Source organism: Physeter macrocephalus, chromosome 21, assembly GCF_002837175.3.
Source record: "Physeter macrocephalus isolate SW-GA chromosome 21, ASM283717v5, whole genome shotgun sequence".
Classification (NCBI taxonomy): Eukaryota; Metazoa; Chordata; class Mammalia; order Artiodactyla; family Physeteridae; genus Physeter; species Physeter macrocephalus.
In genome coordinates this window covers 7,743,545-7,751,223 of record NC_041234.1, presented here as the reverse complement: position 1 = coordinate 7,751,223, position 7,679 = coordinate 7,743,545, and the positions used below count along the sequence as shown (strand labels likewise).

The window sequence follows — 7,679 nt, the reverse complement described above, 5'->3', positions numbered from 1 at the left end:
CCTGGGATAAATCCCACTTGATCATGGTGTATGAGCCTTTTAACGTGCTGTTGGATTCTGTTTGCTAGTATTTTGTTCAGGACTTTTGCATCTATGTTCATCAGTGATATTGGTCTATAATTTTCTTTTTTTTAAAAAAATTAATTTATTTATTTTTGGCTGTGTTGTGTCTTCGTTTCTGTGCGAGGGCTTTCTCTAGTTGTGGCAAGCGGGGGCCACTCTTCATCGCGGTGCGTGGGCCTCTCACTATCGTGGCCTCTCTTGTTGCGGAGCACAGGCTCCAGATGCGCAGGCTCAGTAATTGTGGCTCACGGGCCCAGTTGTTCTGCGGCATGTGGGATCTTCCCAGACCAGGGCGCGAACCCGCGTCCCCTGCATTGGCAGGCAGATTCTCAACCACTGTGCCACCAGGGAAGCCCTATAATTTTCTTTTTTTGCGATATCATTTACTGGTTTTGGTATCAGGGTGATGGTGGCTTCGTGGAATGAATTGCTCCCTTTGCAATTTTTTGGAAGATTTTGAGAATGATTGGTGTTAGCTCTTCTCTAAATGTTTGATAGAATTTGCCTGTGAAGCCATCTAGTCCTGGACTTTTGTTTGTTGGAAGATTTTAAATTATGGTTTCAATTTCATTACTTGCGATAGGCCTGTTTATAGTTTCTAATTCTTCCCGGTTCAGTCTTGGAAAATTGTACCTTTCCAAGAATTTGTCCATTTCTTCGTGGTTGTCCACTTTATTGGCATATAGTTGCTTGTAGTAGTATCTTATAATCCTTTGTATTTCTGCAGTGTCAGTTGTGATTTCTCCTTTTTCATTTCTAATTTTATTGATGAGTCTGGCTAAGGGTTTATCAATTTTGTTTATCTGCTCAGAGAACCAGCTTTTAGTTTTATTGATCTTTGCTATTGTTTTATTCGTTTCTATTTCATTTATTTCTGCTCTGATCTTTATGATTTCTTTCCTTCTACTGACTTTGGGTTTTCTTTGTTCTTCTTTCTCTAGTTGTTTTCAGTGTACGGTTAGATTGTTTATCTGAGATTTTTGTTTCTTGAGGTGAGATTGTATTGCTATAAACTTCCCTCTTAGAACTGCTTTTGCTGCATCACATAGGTTTTGGGTCGTTGTGTTTTCATTGTCATTTGTTTCTATGTATTTTAAAATTTCTTCTTTGATTTCTTCAGTGATCTCTTGGTTATTTAGTAGTGCACTGTTTAGCCTCCGTGTATTTGTGTTTTTTACAGTTTTTTTTTCCTGTAATTGATTTCCAGTCTTATAGCGTTGTGGTCAGAAAAGATGCTTGATATGATTTCAATTCAATTCTTAAATTTTCCAAGACTTGATTTGTGACCCAAGATGTGATCTATCCTGGAGAATGTTCCATGTGCACTTGAGAAGAAAGTGTATTCTGCCACTTTTGGGTGGAATGTTCTATAAATATCAGTTAGATCTATCTGGTCTATTGTATCATTTAAAGCTTGTTTTTCCTTATTTATTTTCCTTTTGGATGATCTGTCCGTTGGTGTAAGTGGGGTGTTAAACTACCCTACTATTATTGTGTTACTGTCGATTTCTCCTTTCATGGTTGTTAGCATTTGCCTTATGTATTGAGGTGCTCCCGTGTTGGGTGCATAAACATTTATAATTGCTATATCTTCTTCTTGGATTGATCTTTTGATCATTATGTAGTGTCCCTCCTTGTCTCTTGTAGCAGACTTTATTTTAAAGTTTATTTTATCTGATATGAGTATTGCTACTCCAGCTTTCTTTTGATTTCCATTTGCATGGAATATCTTTTTCCATCCCTTCACGTTCAGTTTGTATGTGTCCCTAGGTCTGAAGTGGGTCTCTTGTAGACAGCATATATATGGGTCTTGTTTTTGTATCCATTCAGCCAGTCTGTGTCTTTTCATTGGGGCATTTAATCCATTTACATTCAAGGTTATTATCGATACGTATGTTCCTATTACCATTTTCTTAATTGTTTTGGGTTTGTTTTTGTGGGTCTTTTTCTTCTCTTGTGTTTCCCTCTTTGAGAAGTTTCTTTAGCATTTGCTCTAAAGCTGGTTTGGTGGTGCTGAATTCTCTTAGCTTTGCTTGTCTGAAAAGCTTTTGACTTCTCCGTGAAATCTGAATGAGATCCTTGCTGGGTAGAGTAATCTTGGTTGTAGGTTTTTCTCTTTCATCACTTTAAGTATATCCTGCCACTCCCTTCTGGCCTGTAGAGTTTCCACTGAAAAATATGCTGATAACTTATGGGGATTCCTTTGTATGTTATTTTTTGTTTTTCCCTTGCTGCTTTTAATATTTTTTCTTTGAGTTTAATTTTTATTAGTTTGATTAATATGTGTCTTGGTGTGTTTTTCCTAGGGTTTATCCTGTATGGGACTCTCTGTGCTTCCTGGACTTGATTGACTATTTTCTCTCCCATGTTAGGGAAGTTTTCAACTATAATGTCTTCAAATATTTTCTCAGGCCCTTTCTTTTTCTCCTCTTCTTTTGGGACCCCTATAATTCGAATGTTGGTACATTTATTGTTGTCCCAGAGGTCTCTGAGATTGTTTTCAATTCGTTTCATTCTTTTTTCTTTATTCTGCTCCTTGGCAGTTATTTCCACCATTTTGTCTTCCAGCTCACTTATTTGTTCTTCTGCCTCAGTTTTTCTGTTATTGATTCCTTCTAGTGTATTTTTCATTTCAGTCATTATGTTGTTCATCTCTGTTTGTTTGTTCTTTAGTTCTTCTAGATCTGTGGTAAACATTTCTTATATTTTCTCAATCCGTGCCTCCATTCTATTTCTGAGATTCTGGATCATCTTTACTATGATTACTCTGAATTCTTTTTCAGGTAGATTGCCTATTTCCTCTTCATTTATTTGGTCTTGTAGGTTTTTACCTTGCTCCTTCATCTGTGATATATTTTTTTGCCGTGTCTCTTTTGTTTTTTTTTTTTTAATGAGTCGGATTGTGTTCCTGTCTTACTGGTTGTTTGGCCTAAGGTTTCCAACTCTGGGGTTTGTAGGCTATTGGGTAGCGATGGGTCTTGGTGCTGAGATGAGGAACTCTGTGAGACCTCACTCCGATGAATATTCCCTAGGGTCTGAGGTTCTCTGTTAGTCCAGTGGTCTGGACTCAGAGCTCCCACCGCAGGAGCTTAGGCCCAACTCTGGGCTCATGGACCAAGATCCCGCAAGCCACCTGGGGTGGCAAAAAAAACCCATACAAAACCAATAACAAAGTAAAATATAAAATTAGACTAGGAAACTAACAGATATGTCATGAAGAATATAAAAATAAAAATATAGATGAATCAACAACTGGAAAGTACTACAGTACCACAATAGTAAAAAAGAGGAGGAGGGGAAAAAAAAGCGGGGGGGGAAGGCCTTGGCTGTGGAGGGCAGGGCCTAAGCAAGGGCAAGGTTTGGGCGGTGGGCAGGGCCAATACTCAGGACCCACAGGGCTGGAAAAGGCCCTGGGGGCTGTGGGGATTGGGGCTTAGGATCAAGGAACAGAAGGGGCCCAGGGGTGCCCCCCACCCCTGGTCTCAGAGGGCAGGGGACCTCACCTGGGAGCCCAGCAGGCTTCCTGGGCTCGAGTGGGTGGGGTAAACGCCCTCCTCTCCTGCTTCTCCAGTCTGGGAGGGCCCCTACTGCCTGCTTCTCCTGATCTCCCTGGCCTCCCTCCTATGCCCTCAAGAACCCACGTGGTCTGGAGGGGGCTTTGGAGGGCAGGGGATCAGCCTGGGAGCTCAGCAGCCTCCCTGGCCTGAGTGGGTGGGGCAGTCGCCCTCTGCTCCTCTCCCGCTCTTCCTGGAGAGTCCTTCCCACCTGCCTCTCCTGATCTCCCCGGCCTCAGGGGCACTGATCCTGTCTGGCCTCCACTTCTCCTCCCCCCCTCAGTCCCCCTACGTCCTACTGGTTCACTTTGGGGTTCCTCCTGTCCCCTTGGGCGTTTTCCCACCAGTGGCCAGCAGGCACCCTAGTTGTGGGGAGACGCTAACTCTACATCTTCCCACATTGCCATCTTGACTCTGTCCCTGATATTTTTAAAAGAATTCTACTTAGTTGGCTTAAAGAGAAATAAGTGCATGTATAAATTAAATATTACTAAAACTCTCAGAAATGGAAACTCTAATCCAACTGTTTTCAAGTTCACATGATCAGGATAATCTTTGTTAAATAAAAGTTAGTTTAAGTTTGTTGGTTTAATAAAAACAGACGTGTCTTTGGAATTGTCAATATTAAATGTAATGCAAACATATAACTTTTTCTACCTTGGTTTATTTGTCGAATAAGCTCATGCTATCTCTATGTTACAAAATAACTTAAGATGATGGCTAGCTGTTTGATGGCTAATCTAAGCATAATTGTTAAAAACCAGTAATTTAAATAAATGTAAATAAAATAAAAGTTTATACTAAGCTAAACTAAATAATGAACATTTATTATCTAGATCATTTCCAAATAAGATAATTTACTGAGACATTGATCACTAAACATAAATTTAAATTTATTTATTTTTCTTAATTTTTACAGAGACAAAGATATTTGGGTCTATTAATAAATATGTCTTTTGCCACATTAAAACCACATTAAATATTGTACTATGAAAAACGTGTTTCTAAAAAGTATAAGTTTTTATAATTATGTATTTATAAATTTTCTAATTTACTATGGGGTGCTAATATATGATAGATAGTTCACTATTGCCTGCTTCGTAATTTTCACTGGAAAATAAAGATTACTTATAGTTAAAATTTATAATCAATATGTAAAAATAGAGCTACTAGAAACAATAAAGAGTGAAGGAAAACAACCTTGTATACAAAGAAATGGAAGAAAATTGGATTAAAAAAAATATCAGTACAGATTTATTTCATTTCTTCATAAAAAACAACTCCATAAAATATTTGAATAAAAAAAGAACAGTTTTCAGTAAGTGTTTGCATATTTTCTCTACATACTTTCTTCTCCCTTCAGATTCCAAAAACAGAGTAGAACTGAGACATTCTTAATTTTGTCACAGCTACATAGCCTTTAATTCTGTCAACAGAACTTCTATCCATTCTCCATAAAGCCCCTGAATATCTAGCATTAGGAAATTAATAAACTCATTGGTCTAAACCAGAGTATACAAACCCCTAACAAGTGCCAAAGCACTCATTCATTATGAGACTGGCTCTTCCGTTTCCTTGCTAAGGATGTAGAGGTGTGTTCTACATCCTGAAAATAATAGACTGAGTTTACATGGCATGGATATAAGCAATAGTTACTGCACAAGTGAACAGGACACAAAACCACCTGAGCTGGTTGTTTAGTGTATTGTAGAGAGAGGAGCTGATGTCTGTTTTTCTCTTTCCCTCTAACTCTTCTCTTTGACAACCAACAGCACATGAACATTATTTTTTAGACTATTCTGCCCTGCAGTTTTTCACTTTGATTCAAAGAAATGAAAACTGACATTGCTGTCCCTCACATTGATTGGAAGAAATCAATATAATAGTGAAAATATTGCTGATTCTAGGGATATGGAACATCAAAGTGATCCTTATTATGAGGTTTGAACTTGTAATTTTTAAAAATTGAAGTATAGTTGATTTACAATAAAATGTATTTTCATATGAGGAGTATGCAAGGAATATAGGATGTGTTTTTGTTAAGGAGAGAGTAATGTGTAAAATAAAATGACTTTTTTTTTTCAGAAGAAGAAAGGAAAAAGAAGAAGGCAAAACCTAAATGGATATAGAAGGATGCAAAAGGTTTGTGGAAGAGAAATTTTATGTTGTGAGGTCACAGCTGGCTAAAATTGAATAGATTTATTTACAAGGATTTTTAAAATGAGCTCAGTAATGTACTGATACAAAACTAGAGTTTAATTTTCTCTCTGTTAAAATCACAAAATTTCTTAGATTATTGGTCTGTTCTTAATAAAATATTATAAAAGGTTTGTCTTTACCTTTAATGTAATCTGCCTAGGAAACAAGGCTTCCGTGTCATGGGAAATATTTCCTGTATTCCACATTGTCTTTATCAGATCTTTGATTAATTAGGAAAACTGAGTTTTTTCAATTTTAAGAGCTAAGGTTTTTTACAACTATATAACTTTCTATATTTGCCTTTGAAATCTTTCAGTTATCACTTTGGTGAACAGATAACTAAGTATTATGTCATAGTGACTTACACTCCTAATTGATCAAGGGTTTCAAATCTTTTGACATTTTTGACAAACTTCCCCCAATCAAATTTTGAATGAAGTCTTTTTGACCTCAAACTAACTTTGGAATTTTCCAGAGGGCCCCTGGAAGTTCTGAAAACATTTGCTTTTTCTCCTTATAAAAGAGAAATCTCAGTTTATTTAGGCTTATTTGATATTAAATTGCATGGCAAACATTGTCAAATAAAAAGTAATGTTTGACCTTCTTAGATTATACTTACATAGTATATATTATTAATATGTGTTCTAGAAATTATATGAAATTCCTAAAAACCTGATATGTCCTTGTATAATGTTATCAGTCAAAATTCCAGTTATTATTTTATAATATTGTATGTCACAAAATAATAATTTGGGCATTATTTTTTGGTGAATTCTCACTAGATCTTTAACCATGGATGTTTTTAAGTCTTTTGTCACAGTTATTGTTTTACTCTTGATTCCGCTCTGAAAGCATTTGTAATCATCTACAGGCAAAATGCTTCATCTTCAAAGAGATTTATGGAAAAGATATTAACAAGTACTCTAGAATACAGGTTTCTGATAACTTTAAGATCATAACACTGAACTGGGTAAGAATTTCTAAGACTCTACTGGAAAAGTGATTGATTCATAAAGCTACTAACCCAAGATGAAGCAAAACAAAAATTAATTACAGGAGACTGAATGAACTGATGAAGATGATTATAACTTTTATGACTTCATTTTAAATATTGCTGGTTGTTTAATGTTTTGTTTTCCAGATTTAAAGGACTCCTTTTGCTCCTCTCTTTTTAAGCTATTAATATTTATAACTTGACAGCAATCTGAGAAAGTATATGGTTGTAAACAAAAGTTGAAACATTTATCTTTTTCTCCCTACCTAATCCCTCCAGAATTCAGAAACTCTTATTAGATACTCTTCTTTTCATGACAATATATGTATTTATATAAACTCAATAAGAATTTGTTTTTCTTTTAGCAGGACACAATTAAACAAGTCCTTAGCTTGGCTTCTTAGCCTAAAGAGACTTTAAAGGTCTAATCTGAAATTCCTTATTACCAGACAATTTTAAAGAACTAAAGTTGACTTTATGGAGCCAGTAAAGCCCCTTGGATATTACCAAGGCTTTGACCAAAATGTCATATTTGAGAATCTGCATAGAATTACTATTCTTACTACATTTATGTAAATAATCTATCCAAGTTTAATAAGATGACTTATAAACAAATTAGTTTCACTATAAGTATCTTTGATAAAAGTGGGATGACTATGGAAAAAGTTGTTTCACTAGAAAACTATGGTTATCATGGTATCTCTCCTACCAGGTAAGTATAGAAAAGTATGGTGTATTCATTATCAAATTCTAGTCCTGTTAATTGTCTTTGAGATTTCGTTATCTACTTGTAAACTTCAGAGAAATCACCACAATAGATCATGTATGGACAACCTTCATACTTGTTTCTGTACAGGCTGCTCAAGAAA

At 36.0% G+C, this 7,679-nt stretch overlaps 1 long non-coding RNA gene across 1 annotated transcript in view; it reads left to right on the top strand.

Annotated features, from left to right (window-relative positions):
* The window catches only part of LOC129391720 (uncharacterized), a 30,182-nt gene extending 23,833 nt beyond the window's left edge, over nt 1-6,349 (top strand). The window contains exon 5 of the long non-coding RNA XR_008616357.1: nt 5,703-6,349. This is a non-coding gene — a long non-coding RNA (uncharacterized lncRNA). The remainder of the gene's footprint in view (nt 1-5,702) is intronic.
* The last annotated feature ends 1,330 nt before the right edge of the window (nt 6,350-7,679 follow it).